General features: G+C 46.1%; 1 long non-coding RNA gene across 1 annotated transcript; it reads left to right on the top strand.

Moving 5' to 3' along the window:
• Positions 1–1,960: 1,960 nt before the first annotated feature.
• On the top strand, positions 1,961–13,023 carry LOC135807188 (uncharacterized). The gene is made up of 4 exons (XR_010551505.1): positions 1,961–2,295; positions 3,840–3,932; positions 9,785–9,856; positions 12,100–13,023. It is a non-coding gene; the product is annotated as an uncharacterized LOC135807188 (long non-coding RNA).
• Positions 13,024–16,810: the final 3,787 nt, after the last annotated feature.

The raw sequence follows: 16,810 nt of genomic DNA, 5'->3' as shown, positions 1-16,810 counted from the left end.
GGCCTGGACTGCAAGCTTCAGCTTTGGAGTCATCATTAGACAATAGACACTGCCATAGCGACAGTAGAAGACTGAAGTCTCGAGGATACTAGACAAAGGAAAAAGGTAACCTATCAGCAAAGAAGCGAAAGAAAAGGCCTAAGAAAGCAAGAGGTGCTAGGTGCAATAAAGGCGTGCATTTTCATTTTTATCTTTAAACCGCTGGAAATTTGTGGAAAACTAGAGCGATTTGAGGCCAAACACACTGTCACATTTGAAGCCGAAGCTCCGAAGTGTAATCGTAGTTCTACGTTTAGTATGAGCCCCAAACCGAAGGAAATAGTTGAGCGTGGTCTTGATGCCAAACTGGCGCACGGTAGTTACACTGTTGGAGAGGCTAGGGGCGTCCTCGAGGTGCTGTATGCTCTGAAAGGACGTGGAAGATGACGAGCAGGAAAGGAGCTTTCCAGTAAGCCATAAGTTGTGAAAATCCGTTGAGAAACAAAAATGTTGTGACAATTTGTTTGTTGCTATCTCCACAATTGTACTGATGCACTGAATCTCAGTGCCCAGACGTAGTAAATGCACTGTGACCCTGAAAGGGTTAACATTCAGTTTGTTCGGTCTTCTGGGACTCAAAGACAGACAGACACATGGAAAAGGTTCAATGTAATGTAACTAAAGAGGGGATTTGTCTACAAAAATGTAAGGACTCAAGGTCGCAGAGGGCATTTGATTGTGACTTTGTTTCATACCTATTTAACGTTACTTTCTTACTCATCAAAAACATCCCTGCTACCTTTCAAGATAAAAGTATCTCAACACTCCAGTTCAGCTTTGGTAAGGATATACATGTAGGACCAGGCTGAGGTGGCATGTTCCAGCGGCGGGTGGACATGACCTTTCTACAGATTAGTAAGGCATACTAAGGGGCCGAATGCCAAGTTTTTTTGCAATAGGGCAAAGTTTGAACGAGCCGCAACAAGACGAACCAAGAAAATGTGTTCCCTGGCGATCAACAAGTAACCGGGAGGCTCTTCAGGTGCCTTTTGATCTCCCATGGTCCCAGTATATGTGCGATGGGTGGGGAAATGAGAGCTTGCATCTCTACTTTCCAATGCACTTTGAATGGTGAAAATCCATTGAGTTTGAGAAAAGAGGTGAATGAAAGGGTGAGATGAAGTTGTGGGAATCTGACGCATCGTAGGGCAGCTTGGAGAGGACATGGAAGTAACCCTGACATGCTTATTGTGCTGAAAACGTTACGGATAGCTTCATTTGATCCTGATCTTTCAAACGAGCCATGGATCATGAAAATCCACCAAGGTGAAGTGAAATCGGGATTGAGCTGGTTGCGGCAGTGTATGCAAAACTAGTTCAAGTGTACAATTGCTCTAAAATCGCAGATAACTTGCTGGGGAATATGGCTCACATAGAAAGGGTTAATTGTGTAAAGGGGAAGTAATTTTCATCAACCACCACAGCATAACTGCACTCGCCAGCCGACCTCGACACGACGTTGCCACAGCACACCACCAGCAAAGCGACACATCTGTTGGTACTGAATTCCTTCATTCAGCTGTTTTGATTACAAAACTCTCATCAGTGAAGGTAGATATCGTAGAATGGCCAAACATAGTGAAAGTCACTCTGAAATTGAAAGACACTATGAAAATTTAGCCAAGACTCGAATGTTAAGCCAATATTGTAAGTAAAGAGAAAGGACCAGTAAGTTATGAGTTATGAAAGAACAGTCCACCAAAAAAAGGTCACGGCACGTGTTAGACTCGGCTGGAGGATAATGACTTTCGGTTTGCGACAGTTCGTTTTTGCTTGGCTTCCCCAGTTCTGTACTTAAGTAGGTAAAGCGAGTTTTATAAAGTGTCTCAGGTATGAACAAGTGTTATACACAGCTCTTGGCAGAAACCATAACTCTGCGTAAAGTATGGCACTGTCTGAGACGACATGATTGTATATCCGTTCTACTCTTGTTTTTGGCTGTAGATACACAAGCAGCTTCTATAGTGTGTGACTCACACATGTATACATACCATAGCATCTCATTCTCAGCAGATCATGCAAACCAGACGTGCTATCAACAATATGGTGGTCGGCCATTGTCTACAGACGGGCAGCAACTCAGCTGTGCCTCACAACTGCTGAACACATCGCAAGTCTTGCATGACAACAACATCAGCTACATACCGGTATATACCAACGTCACTAATGGGTCTCATTGCACTACCTACCAACCATCAACCAACACAGTAGGTCAAGACTCCTGCACCATGGCACGACCAACAATCTGCGTGTCTCGTAAGTGCCCCGCTCTGCTAGCATCAAGTGACGTACTCTATGTATGTGTGTGACAAATTCTGCTCAGGATTTCCACACACAGTGGACTGAGCAATCTCAGCAGTTGTTTTCTATCACATTGATCAGAGTAATAGTTTTTAGTCGTCCTTGAAACGAACATGGTTCATTTTGTACTCGGATCCCCTCCCCACCCTCTGAAATGAGCGCAGCTTGCTATGCTGGACGACGAAAATAGCATGTTAATTAATATGTATGAACATTGTCAGTCGACTTGAGATTTTAGCTGAAACCACTTGCCCTCAAATGAACGATGTTCGTTTCAGGGATGCCAAAAGACTATTTCACCAACCCCAAAGACAATACTATTGATTCTGTGTGTGTGTCCTCAAACAGATATCGTGGTCTGCTTTGCAACAACATCACTGACTGTAGAATTCGTCGATAGAAGCGTGGGCTTATCTGGCTGGGGCAGTGATGGGCCTTATCATGGACATGGCCTTTTATAGTACAAAGGCATGAAATTGTACTTCGAAGTACATGTATGCTTGTATTATTTTGACAAGAGATCAGGTAATCTAGAGTAGGCTAAAGCCAACATGCTTGCCTTGGTATGGCTCATCTTAGTACATATACAGGTCTACCGTCGTTAGTAAATAACCCCGCTAGTTTCAAATTCTTGTCTTATAACCAGTATTATCTACTATCCTGTCGTGAATGTACACACTTCAGGAGTCAGGGGATTTTTCAGGCGTCAGGGGATTTTTGACTGTTGTCTACTTATGAGGTTTGTCTAGTAGTTGATGTCGTACTGACGAGGGGAGACATGTAATGACAATAGTCGACTGGTCGATCCGATGCAGGGCGCGTCCCTACACCAACACCACCAAGCGGTGCGACCTGTGCCTAACAGAGAAGCTATACATCAGCAATGCAGACAAGGAAACGTCCCTCAACAAGCGCACAGAGCTGGTGTCAAAGTTCCGACACGAGTCAAAGTTCTACCTCTGCAATTCTATAACTTAGCGCCCTCCCCGAGTCAGTAGCACCCCGAGTTGGTGCCAACTCTCACCAAGCCAAAATGGCATGAGTAGCATCTTGCCTGTATTCTCCTTTGCCCCGCGGCCCGGTAGCGCCATGGCCGGTGTCATAATATCCCCACGCCACCCGCATAGTACTGCACTGATCACTTACACTGCCTTCATAATACTCCCATGCCACCCGCATAACACTATACTGATCGCTTATACTGCCTTCGCGCTGACACACTAGCATTGCATACCTGCCATGGGACAACACCTATAGTGAATAAGACCACACAACCCAGACTATAGCCCCAGTCTCCTGATGATTGCTTTTCAGCATGAAACTCGTGAGTAGAGATATTTTATCACTTTTTTGGTCCACCGGAATTTCGTGTGTAATGTTGTCAACCCAGACAGCAGTTTTTCCTGCAGTGTAATATGCTTCTCTGTTCATTGTTGCAGTTTAATGTGCCTCTCTGTTCATTGTTGCAGTTTAATGTGCTTCTGTGTTTATTATCACAGTCTACTGCAACGACAGCAACAACTTGGTAGCAGCACGTAATGAAGACCGGTGTATGTGTAGACCTGGTTATATCAGGACATCCGCACACAGATGTAAGTGATATGGTCCCATCCTAACACATTCTCATTCTGTTTGACTGACAAATTTCGAAGAGAATTGGTGAGCACACATGCTCATTCCCTGCGCACTGCAAATTCACAACTCATTTCATTTCACTGAACCATTTTTCAAAATTTCGAAGGATATGAAAACTTGTGCCTGACTGGTATACCTTGATTGCTTGATCCTGGTGTGTCCTGACTGACGTGAAAAATAGGCAAACTGGGGAGTAGTCACCGCGAGGTGGCCATGATGTTAACACTGGCGGAACAGTCCGGAAGATTTCAAATTTGACCTTGACGGAGAATTTCACTTTGTTACAAAATTAGCGGCCACATGCCCCGTACTGCTCTTTTTCTCTCCGAAACTCAACACTTGCAAGCCAGATATGAAAGAAAGAAAAATCATCAGTCACACCACCGGCACTCGAACCAGGGACCTTGCTCTTCGCGAGCAATGCGCTAACCAACTTTGTATTTGCTCGCTGTGGACATAGCTTGATGCGCTCCCCATGATATCAAGCGAATGGCCGAGGGCCCTCTTGATTGGTGTGAGTTGCCAGTATGTTGCAAGCCAGATATTGATTAATCGAAGAAGGATAGATTTACCATCACTGTGGATAAGAGTCATACTGTAGCTCAGTTGGTTAGCGCATTGCTCGTGAATAGCAAGGTCCCTGGTTCGAGTCACGGTGGTGTGACTGATGATTTTTTCTTTCTTTTATATCTGGCTTGCGAGTGTTGAGTTTCGGAGAGAAAATGAGCAGTACGGGGAATATGGCCTCTAGTTTCCTAACACTTAACAGTGTGGAAGATTTAACAGAATTTAGAAAGACTGGACACAGGTTGCGCAAAGCGTACAATGCGGAATGCGATGTTTGTTGCTTATGATTGTAGGGGTGAAACGATTAGTTCGAGTAATTCGTTCGAAAATTTCGAACGAACGAGTAGTTCAGGTACTAGTACTAGAGGGGCTGGGGTGAGGGAAACCGTCACTCGGACTCCCCCCAACGCACACTCTACCAACCGTACCCGCACTTCCCAAACATCGACACATGTACACCAGACCTCATCACGCACTGAAACACCACCGGCTGCACCAACCAGATCAACATTGGCTACAACTAGTACAGGTGAATATACGGGAAGCAGTTCGGATGGCTGGGCCGAAGTTGTACGGCGTCGGGTCACGTCCCGGTACATGAAGCCTGTGGCCCCAGCTAACCCCAACATCCTCACAGGCGTAGAAAAAGTCGCGAAATCTGTGTTCTACGTGGGCAATGTCCACATGGAGTGTAGCGCTAACGCAAGCACTGACTGGTGCAAGGACCGTGAGGTTGAGGTGCTCAATTGCAGTATTAGCGAATCCCGGACCTTTGGCACAGCATATGCACGACTGACTGTCCTAGCGACGGATGAATGCAAAATACTCAGTACAGGATTTTGGCCAGCAACAATTAGCCACACCGTCCGTAAGTGGCGCTTTGTCGACGGTACCAACGTGACTGAACGTGGTGGTGATAGTTCCCCATCATAATCATGTTGTCTATGTCTTCCCTCAACTTGCATGCTACCCCATTCTACCCCAGATCAGAATCCGACCTAAAGCTGATAACCATGAATTGTCGGTCTCTCGTCAATAAATTAGCTGAACTTTCGATTGTTCTGGAGAGCACTAAGCCAAGTATCGGTTGCCTCACAGAGACCTGGCTGTGCCCATCTATTTCCGTGCATGTACTGGGCTATTCCTGTTTCAGAAGAGACAGACCAGCACACGAGAACAGAAATGCACACTCTTTCACTAGAGGATATGGTGGTGTCGCTGTGCTTGTCCGGACTGATGCTTTTCAACATATTCTGCACAGACCCGACCTACAGCGTCAGGGCTGTGAATCTGCCTGGGTGGAAGTTAAGTCTCAATGCACCCCTAACCCTATTCTTGTATGTTGTATGTATCGACCCCCTTCCCAATCGGCGGAACAATTGTCCTTCTTCTCGGATATGCTGGTCGATGCTATACAGTCCTCTTGCTATGACGAGTGTGACTTCTTCCTGACGGGGGATTTTAATGCCAAACATAATGATTGGTGCTCTTCTGACTCCACCTCTACAGCCGGTACCAACCTACAGACAGTTTCTTCAATGCTTGGGCTCCAACAACTAGTGAGTTTCCCAACATACACTTCATCAGCAGGTGCCAACTCGTGTCTTGACTTGTTGGTAACCAACAAACCCCGACATGTCCTCTCAGTCGACCACGCAGCTCCTCTTGGCACATCTGATCATCTGCAGGTTGTTTGTACGCTCAACTATGCATCGTGCTCGACACCACAAGCGACTGCTAAATCATCCCTCCATCCCCAGGCTCAGTACAGGTATAAACAAGTGCCTACCCGTGTCTGGCAGGTTGTGAATGAAGACTTATCCAGGTTGGACTGGTCATTACTTCATCGGCATTCTGATGTTGATGATGCCATTGTCCTGTTTGATGCTTTACTACAGTCAGCATTCCATCGTCATCTGTTGCCTTACAAAGTTTTTTCGCGGACAGGAGACTACATTAGGCCTCGTCCTACTATGCGGGATGCATCCCGACCCTGGATCACTCCGGACCTCAAGTGGGCTGTGAAACTGAAGCGAGATTTGTATAGCATTTATAGGAAGTATCCAACCAGTGAAAACTTCATTGCCTTTAAGCGCAAGCGAAACAAAGTGAACTGTTTGTCACGTACCCTCCATCGTCAGGATGTACAGTCGGTTCATGCCACCCTGTCTTCCCATGATCGCCCTAGTCTCCATCAATTTCTCCGCCATCTCCGTAAGAACTGTGGTGGGGAGCCGATCCGATCAATGACAGCTTCAGACGGCCCGGTAGCAACAGATCCCGCAGACATAGCAGACATATTGAACACGCAGTTTACGTCGTTTGGACTTCCTGACGACCCTACGTGGCCTATACCACCACTCACCCCTTCACCCTCAATACCTGCGTCCCTCCTATCATTGTCGACTGGTACAGCCCAAGTGAGGAAATATCTCCGTAATCTGAAAACTGGCAAGTCCCCTGGTCAAGACGGAATTACCAACGAAGTTTGGAGAGCTCTTGCTCCGTCTGTTGCCTATCCTGTGTCAATTATCTTGAATCTGTCATTTCGCGAAGGGAAATTCCCAGCCATGTGGAAAACTGCGGTAGTCGTGGCCACCTACAAAAATAGAGGACCACGCACCACCCCCAGCAACTATCGCCCTATCTCATTGCTCTCTACTTTATCAAAAGTGTGCGAACGTGTTGTATATGACATCATTTATGATCATGTTCGCATTTCACTTTCGCCAGCGCAGTCGGGCTTTTGTCGGGGTGACTCCACCAGGTACCAGGTTACCCGCCTCGTGCAAGACATCCACACCGCCCGGAACGCCCATAACCATGTTGGTTTAGTTTTCTTCGATCTCGCAAAGGCCTTCGACACTGTTTGGCACAGGGGTCTCTTAGCTAAGCTGCGAACAGTATATTGCATTGATGGCAAGGCTATCGGCTGGGTCTCATCGTATCTCTCTAACCGACATCAGCTTGTACGCCTCTCAACTGTGTTATCGGAGCCTTTACCCGTTACTTCTGGAGTCCCCCAGGGTTCAATCCTCGGGCCACTGCTATTTCTCCTGTATATTAATGACCTCCCCGATATTGCCCCTGGTGTCAGCCTTTTCGCTGACGACACAGCTCTGCTTTGCTCCAATGCTTGCCCTATACAACTGCACGAAGCCATGCAAGATAGCATTGGCAAGGTTATAACCTGGATGCATGATTGGAAATTGCAGCCAAACGTTGATAAAACGGCAGCTATGTATATTTCCCCTTCTCCCCCTTCCCTGCCACTTTGTTTTCCTTCTTCAAGTGTTGCTATTCGTATTTTTGAAGAGCATAAGCGACTGGCGTTATTATTGACTCTAAACTGTCGTGGTCATCCCATGTGCAGTATGTCTGCAAGCGCACAAGCTCCATTCTTTGGGCTCTTCAAGCCCACTGTAGACATCTTGTACTTGATCGTTTTTGGGTTTTTTTAGTATTGGCATTTTTAAAAAAAATCATTGTTGTACCGCTAGTTCACTGGTATGCATGCGTAATGCATGCCTTTGAGTCAGTATTTCATGACTTGGACGATGCAAGTAATGTTAGTTAGTTATGAGATACGAAAGTACTGATGAAAATCGTTACTTTACACTCCAGGGCCAAATTGAGGGGCCCTATCCCACCACCCATGGCTGCTTCTGGACTTTTGTTAGGTTGGGATCCCGCGTACGGACAGAATGGGCAAGAGCATGTGAAAAAAATGTAAATGCTTTTTTTGGCTCCTAGGTGGCTCGCACACCGTGGTACTATGCCGCAATTTTGAGTTTTTCCGGCCTGGAAAGCCTGTCAGTGAGGCGCAAGAATTTTTAAATCATGTCCAGAGGGCCAGCATAGTGGCAGGAGTGTGTGGTGAAACATTCACTCAAATCCATTGAGAGACACCAAAGTTACGGTCAATTGAATGCCATAATTATGAAATTTACGACCAGGTTGCTACCTTAACTGGCCCATGACTACTGAATACTGCAAATCATGATTCTTCTCCAATATGATAGCTACCAAATTCTTCATAAAACTGAGACTATAGTACTATGACAAACGTGACAACAACGGTGTAGGGGCTGCACCAAGACGCAGCAGTGATGCTGGGGCATTGATGGCTCTGCCGACCTGAGGTCTTGGCATCACGGCCAAAAACACGCACCAGAGCCAACCCCTGCATTCACTCTTCCCGGATCCATCACAGACCTCACAGTGGTAAAGCAACACAAGCATCTTGGTTTGGTCATTGACTCAGACTTATCGTATATTAGACATGTCGACTATATCTGTAGCAAAGTCAGTAAAGCTGTTGGCTACTTCGTCTCTCACTGCTCCCACCTACCGCTTGAATTCGCCTTTTTATCATTGCTATATTCTCCCCTTTTTTCTCTATTGCTCAACCGCCTGGTCATCCCTACTAAGTAAATCGTTAATGAGTACCCTGGAAGTCCACAGTAAGAGGATGCTGAAAGTCCTTTTCCGCAAACCATCATACTTTCCTTCTGTCGAGCTGCATGATAATTATGTTCACACCTTCTCCATCTCAAGTCAAACGGATCGAAAACTGTGCATTGTTCGTTCATTCCATTCGTCTTGACAAAGCCCCGCCACACTTGCGTAAATATAACTGGTTTCTTCCCACTCGTCCTACACGCAATTCCTGCACTTTGCCTAAAGCCGGAACATCAGCTTATACCAGATCTCCGTTTTTCACTGCCTATTCTCTCTGGCTGGCCCTGCCTCTATCAGTAAAATCGTCTTGTACGCTAAATGATTTCAAGGTCAACATGAGGCTTGAGTTCTAATAACTGCTAATTCTTCATTCAGATTTTGTTTCTCTTTTCCTCGGCCCGTGTAAGTTATTGCCTCCTGCAATTTGTAATTTGTTTGCATTGTTTTGCTTACAGCCCATGGCTGGCTATCGCCCCCCCCCCCCTCCATATTGGCCTATATTCCCTGGTGGTACTATCTTTCGCAACTCTACTGACCGTGCATATGATGTATGTACTGTACGGTTTCTGTACATGTAGGACGGGTACGAACTTACTATCTTTCGGGGGGAACTGTCTTTCGGGGTGATAACCTCGGCAGTGGAAAGTGTATTTTTTTATAAGGGGTACTAAGTCATTGGGGAGAACTTATTTACGGAGAAATACAGTACCAGAACTGTGTATAGGTAATACTCACCTAATCACATGACGGATTGTAATGTGCTGGACTGCCCTTTGTACAGGTGAATCCATTTTCGACATGCTCAATATAAAGGTACCGACTACCACGGTACCTTTGATGCCAGACATGCCAGGTAACAATGGCAAGTATTGAGTGTGTTCATGTTTGGATGATGTGTCTTTCTGTCTGAATCTTCACACATGCCATTAGCAGTGGATGTGAGAGAGGTCTACATGCCCAATATAGACGTGAAAAAAAACAGAGAGGATGAAATTTGCACACAACAAACATGGTGTATTGACGGAGGACGCGAGGTATAATAATATGGTAAGGTACCCTTAGCATTGAGACGATAACGGATAAAGTGAACGTTGAATTTTGCGTCAAATAGAATTTATGCCTTAGCAATCTGACGCTACTTCAACGTGAACCGTTGCCATGGTGGATATGGCAACAGTCCTTGCCAGCCTGGCACGATTCGAAATTTTTCAATTTTTTTCCGAGAAGCGAGTTCTGGAGACCTCCCGCGTTGGCGTTGTTACCTCTCCGGTGCTGGAGGCAGAAGAAGATGAGCTGGCTGGCGAGTGGTGCTGAGCAACAGCAGGCTGTTCCGCTGGGGAACCTGGCGAAAAAACGAGGTCACTCATGATGACAGACAGCTAGTCTAGCTTGACGCGACAACAAGCAAAGTGAAAGCAAAGTGAAAGAGGAAGAGGCCTTTCCTCCACACACGCGTGGCTCAATATTTGAACTTCCGCGGCAGTACAAAAATTATCCCAGGGTCCTGTCAAAACTCACGCATCCAGTAAAAATGCTGATAAAGCAGATATCGTCAAGCCTCACGCTATTTTCGACCAAATAAGGTTTCAACGCAGAACTTTATCATCATTTCCCTGGTCTGGGGTAGATAGCATCGAAAATAGCGTTAGCGTTTTTTTGCTAAGTGTACTTATTATAACAGAGACATGCCCCTCGGAGTACAGATACAACGCGCAGAGTACATTTATGACACATGGAGTACACAATAACGAGAGTTCCCAGATTGCCTAGAGTACTCAACACCACAACGATGGAGCATTGCCACAAAGGCAGAAGAGAACAGAGACAACCGGCTAGTTGATTGCTTTAACGCTGGGTTCATCCTGCACATAGCAAAGCTAAGGCAATCTTCAGACAACTGTTACGTACCTCCTCCCGTACGTTGTACAACCTTTTCAAAGCTGACCTGCATGCGCCCTCGTACTCACCTTTTGTCACCTTTTGTTCCGTTGGCCTGGGTGGCTACTTGCGCGCCCATATTTGCCATAGCTACCCAGGCCCTTTATCTTGCTGCCCTCACTTGATCTCTCTCTCTCTCTTCCATAATGTAGTCGTTTCGTTCGTCTTGGTCTCTGTCTCTTTGTCTCTAAGAAATGTCGTCCCATCTACCAGTTCCCGTTTTCCAAAATGTCTTGGAGAGTAATCGTCCTTTTCGAACTCAACACAACTGATAACCTGCACATCATCTGGGTCCAATATTATACCCAGCCAGATAGCAAAGCAAAGCGCGCAAAGGTAGAAAAGCGCGACATTAGTGTGACATTTCATGTACTTGAGACATGGTGCAGATGGTGTCAGTTTTACAAGGAGGTGAGAATGAGGGAGAGAAGGAGAGTTGACAGTCAGGTTACAGTGACGGTAGGCAAGCCCTGCGCCTGGTGGCGGCAGGCAGGTGACTACTTAAGTCACACCAGTGCCGTAGAGTGAGAGATAGAACTTATTCTAATTACCAAATTAAAGCTACGTGGACCCTGGCTAGCGCCAGACGTCGCTAAGCCTATGACGTAAAATAGCCGCTATGTCGTAATGTGTACTAAATACAGGTACTGCATACATGTAGGTTCCCCTGTCATGAATATTACCCGCGCCCTCCCCTCAGGTGAACTCTGGATCCGCCGCTGCTAAAGTAACGTATTTTGCATAGCTACGGGAATAATAGTGATTAGTACACAGAAGTAGACTTCTCCAGCACAGAAGTCGAAGTCGTTCTCTCCGACTCCAAGCTTCACAGTAATCAATCATCATGCAAGCCACCTGATGGTGACTCAGCTTGAAACTTGGAGGTGTTGTTCTACTTCTGTAATGACAATGCATCATGAAAAGTAACTATGCTCTCTTGCATGAAGGAGTTGCCATCAGCCATTCTTACTTCTATGATGTTTATATTGAATTCAGTTGTTGTGCGATGGATGTGCCAATAGTGCTTACTACATCAAACCGATGCATGTCCTAGGATATTGATGTGTTTGGTGACAGTTTAAACAATTATGGCCATTGTATAACACTCGTTGTTTAAACTTGTTTGAATCTTGCCAACTTGTACACATTCTTCTCCAGCTTCCGTAACCTCTTCATCCGCAGTCACCATAGATCGTAGTAGTTGCATCACAGATACAAGTACATCCATCAACTCCACGCCATCGGCCCGCAGTGAGAATGGTACTGATTCTACAATAACTACATGTATGTCCCGGGTGAACAAGGCGATCATTTATTCCACTCTCGTAACAGCATTGTTAATGACGGAGATCTTTGCAGCCATCACACTGATATACATAACATACCAGGCAAGAAACTAGGTCTTAGTTACAATCGCAATTCCTGCACTTTTGTTCTCTTTTTCTTTATATCCCTTTTTTCCCAGTATCTCATAATAGTCACAAATGTAAGAGTACTCCGTAAATCTTTTGTTGTTTCAGTTGGTCTCATTGTGTTTGTCATATTATGGTATAAAGTGATAAGATAAGTTGCTAAAATATCGCATGTACTTCATCAATGGTAGTTCACGTCTCTTCAAATTGATATGCAGTTCACTGTACCTATTGATACATTGATTGGTACATTGATACGTTCATGCGTTCATAGGATAATCATTTATTTTATTTTATAAAGTTTTGATGTAAAGTGTATTCCAGTTTGGGTTTGAAAAACTATATTTTACACATGCATTTTCCTGATTTCTTCTCCAGTGTATGTTGCACTGCATTTTAATCCATTGATGCTTGTATCACATAATGTTGTTTAAAAGTACATTGCATCTGCGACGTGGGCAGTAGGTATACGCCTCAACCCTCAATGCTCACTTTAGCTACACGATGGTGCAAGACTGCAGGTTGTCCATTTTGAAATTTATCCGTTTTGCATGTTGTTTTTGATACATGCATGCTCTTTTGTACTTGTTTGTAATTGTCCATACTATGCATGCGTGGAGTCAAGACCAGCAAACCATTGATTCATGCTGCGAATTCAAATAAATCAATACAACACAATACACTACAATGCTGTTGCCAGGGAGTCTTGTTGTTGAGATTAGGGAGTCGTCAAATAATGGCACATGTACAGAACTTTGACGACTACATGTACCTGGTAGAGTTTAAACACTTACCGGTAAAAGAGAAATTTGGCAGACACCTGATTTTAGCACACACATGATGTAAGCAGGAGATGGTGTATGCAGTCATTGTTCACAAGTGCAATCCCAGAAAACAGTTTGGAAAGCGAGGTGTTGGCAGCGCTTCAGACAAAAAAAGGAAGAGCACAAATGATTGAATTGAACACGATGTATCCAGGCATTGCAAGTAATTCCGTTGCCGGATCTTGGCAATAGTGAATCCACCAATCAAGCTGTAGCATTTTTTACGCAAAGAGAGATTGTGTGCCGAAAGCAGTATGTTAAACGTAATCTGCTCAGCTTTACTTTAAAACAGCAAGGATGTTGCAAATCGAAACAGGTGTAAGTCAAAACAATGGAGTGTTACATGTAAACATTGAACAATGGGAGGAAGAAGGAGGGTAGATGCTGCCTTAGAAAGACGATAGGAGAAATCAAAAACTTTATGAACAACCACAGTGTAGACATTTTCGGCATTGCTGAAACTTGGCTTGATAGTACGTTTTCTGACTCATCCATTCATATACCTCATTATAGACTCTTTAGGCGCGATCGCGGGCACAGCCCCGCTCCCTCATCGCAACGTGGAATCAGCTCCCACCTACCCTTCTGCAGTCTCCCCCTTCTCGCAGAGGCATGCACACGTTCAAGAAAAACGTCAACGACCACTTGCGGCGCAGCAAGTGGGAGTGGGCCACAGACAGGCTATGATCTCTGCCAACACACCAGCCTAATTATACTGACCGCACTCCAGCTCCCTTCTACCCCTCTTTGATCCCCTTCGCTCAGCCTTAAAATCCGATTATCAGTTCACTCCATCTTCCTACGGTGCACTGCTTTTACTATTGTTTTGTCCTATCCCAATCTCAAATTCTCCCCATTATCGTTTGCAAAGCCGGTGCTCCCCTCTTGGATGCACATGTTTCTTTTCTCCTATGTATCGGCGCACAGGAGTAACGATGATTCCGAGACCTTTGGTCGGAGGAGTTACTTTTGCCCCGCCCCCACTTCCATCCAATATGCCACCGCCCCCGCTGTGCAGCATCTGATGGTACTGTGGTATTCAGTAAAAAAACAAAAAACAAAAAACAGACCTGGTGGCGGTATAGCTGTATACCGTATTTTCCGGGGTATAAGCCGCACTTTTTTCGATAAAAATCGGACCAAAATTGCCCCTGCGGCTTATACACCGAATATGCTTGCGCGAATGAATGCTTAGCATACATCAGTATGCATGCTGACGTCATGTGACATGTCATTCGACTCAGCTTCAGGCCTGTGTTGCTGATCAACATCAGTGGCAGCGAGACTGAAGATAGTGCAGATGACATGGAGTGATCTGTACTACTGTAGTCAACACAGCAATACACCAACATCTCTGCAGCAACCTGTGGTCCACTAACACTTCATAATCTGATCTTACATGGTATTTAGCTCCCTAACCATAATAAATTTGTAGAAAGGCCATTTGTCAATGAGTGTGAAAATCTTGGTTGTGGGTGCGGCTTATACTCCGAATACCAACTTTTAGTCAATATTTTGCCTCAAAAAGGGGGGTGCGGCTTATACCCCGGTGCGGCTTATACCCCGGAAAATACGGTAAGTAAATTATCGTGTCCGTTCCCGAAGGGAACTCACGACGGCCGCTAACACCCAATAAACCCTAGCGGCAGATGCAGCGCCTACACAACCGCTGGCACAAGTGCCGAGCAACCCCATTAGCTGCATCCATGCACCCCTTGTGCCTGGCCACAAGTTCCCAGTTGACTGTGGGTAGCAGCGCGGCTGGAAAAACCGCTCCCAGGCAGGACTTGAACACCAGGTACCTCTCGTATCTCAATCATGGTCTTTGACCAACCCACTGTGCCTGCCTGGTTATGGCTGTATACAGTCGAGATACCCTGGCTGTTTCCAGACACGCTGAACTCGAGAGTGAAACAATCGAAAATCTGATCCACACCTTGAAGACAGAGAATCCGGTGAACCCATCACCCTCGCTACGTTCTACCTTCCACCTTCCACTTCTGCTGCAGTATGGCAAGACCTAGAAGTCAGTCTGAACAATCTAAGCTTGCGAAGTAGCAACGGCGTGGTCGCCATAGGTGACTTCAAGACATGTGCGCGGGAGGCAGTCGTATGCACACCATGCTTCAGCGGTTTGATCTGGAAAACCACATCCAGACACCGACAAGAGTAACGGAATTGAGTTCCACCCTAATAGATCTTCTCCTCGCCCCTCAGTCTCTATTTGGAACGTACAAGGTCCTCCAGTGTGACGTCAGCGATCACTACGCATTTGTGGCCAACATTATTGTCGTCACCCGGCAGTCCGAAGAGTTGAATCTCGAAAGAGGCGAGTGTGGAGGAAAAACTGCGAGCACTTTAAGACTTGCAGGACTGCAATCTTGAGATCTTCAGTGAGTCGAATGATGTTGATGCAATGATAAGCGAGCCGAATAGGCGAAAAACAGGCCGATTTTGGGAAAGTCTAGCACCAGCCGTCCAGCAGGTTCTTGTGAATAATCTGGAACATCAGGTGATTGAGCCTTTCCTCGAGAGTTGTACTGCGTAAGTAGGACTTGACCCTCCGCATGGTTGAAAACGAGCTTCCTCTTCCTTTTTTCCTTTTTTTTTGGCGTCACATTGGTCCGGCGGCCGCCAGACCTGCCGGACCTGTTCCTACGCCCCTGGCGCCGAATGGTACTCAAGGGTATTTACTGATCTAGATCGTAACGCCCCATTAAAAAAAAAATTTTCTGTAGTCGTTGACGAGTGTGGTTGCGAGTTTTTTACGTCTGACGTCTTGCTCCCCCAACCGGGAGCATGGCGTCCATTGACTTCGGAATTTTGGATAGTGAAGGCTTGGAGTCACTGGCAAAGGCCAATAACGTCAAATGGGCCGGCCTGAGCCGAGTGCAATTGGTAGGCGCCCTGAGGGGAACGTTGCAACCACTGGACGATCAGATCGACACACACAGGGTCACAAAGCAGGCAGGAGGATGTGAATGTACCAGTACTGATGCTACTGCGCTAACGAAGATAATGGTTGACCTGATGGAGACGGTCCGAAACCTGGTAGCAGAAGTTTCCGACCTACGAAAAATCTCTCTAGAAAAGGAGAAAGGAAAAGATGCCGCCATTGCAGAACTCAGGGAGGAGCTTCGCGCCCTGACACAACACCACCAGCCCATCGATGTCTCTAATCGCGCCCTCGACAGCCTCCAGGATGAGTACTCGTACCGAGCAGCTACAAACATTCCCGCCACGGGTGTACCAGTACCCGCATCTGCACCAACAGGGCTTGAATCCGCAGCTCCGGGCGAGACGTACGCTAGTCGTACCCTCTCTGCACCACGAACAAGCAACGCCAGTCGTACTACTGACAAGCCTGTCAGTACCAAGTACGACTGGTCGATCGTACGTGAAGCCGCCAACCGCCAAAGGAAGCCCGCAGATCTGCGTGGAGGTAAGAAAATAGCACGCAGAGTTGTATTCGTTGGGGGCATCAATATCAACTGCAGTGCTGATGATCTTGTTGCGTACTGTAGAAAGAAGAATGTGGAAGTTACTGGCTGTAGACTGATCCCCTCCAGAACAGTGTACGGCACGTTGTACGCACATCTGACAGTTGCTGAGCATGACGAAAGAAATGTTCTG

This window comes from Sycon ciliatum, chromosome 1 (genome assembly GCF_964019385.1).
Source record: "Sycon ciliatum chromosome 1, ocSycCili1.1, whole genome shotgun sequence".
Taxonomy (NCBI): Eukaryota; Metazoa; Porifera; class Calcarea; order Leucosolenida; family Sycettidae; genus Sycon; species Sycon ciliatum.
The sequence above is the reverse complement of the archived record's forward strand: the minus strand, read 5'-3'. Positions and strand labels throughout refer to the sequence as shown.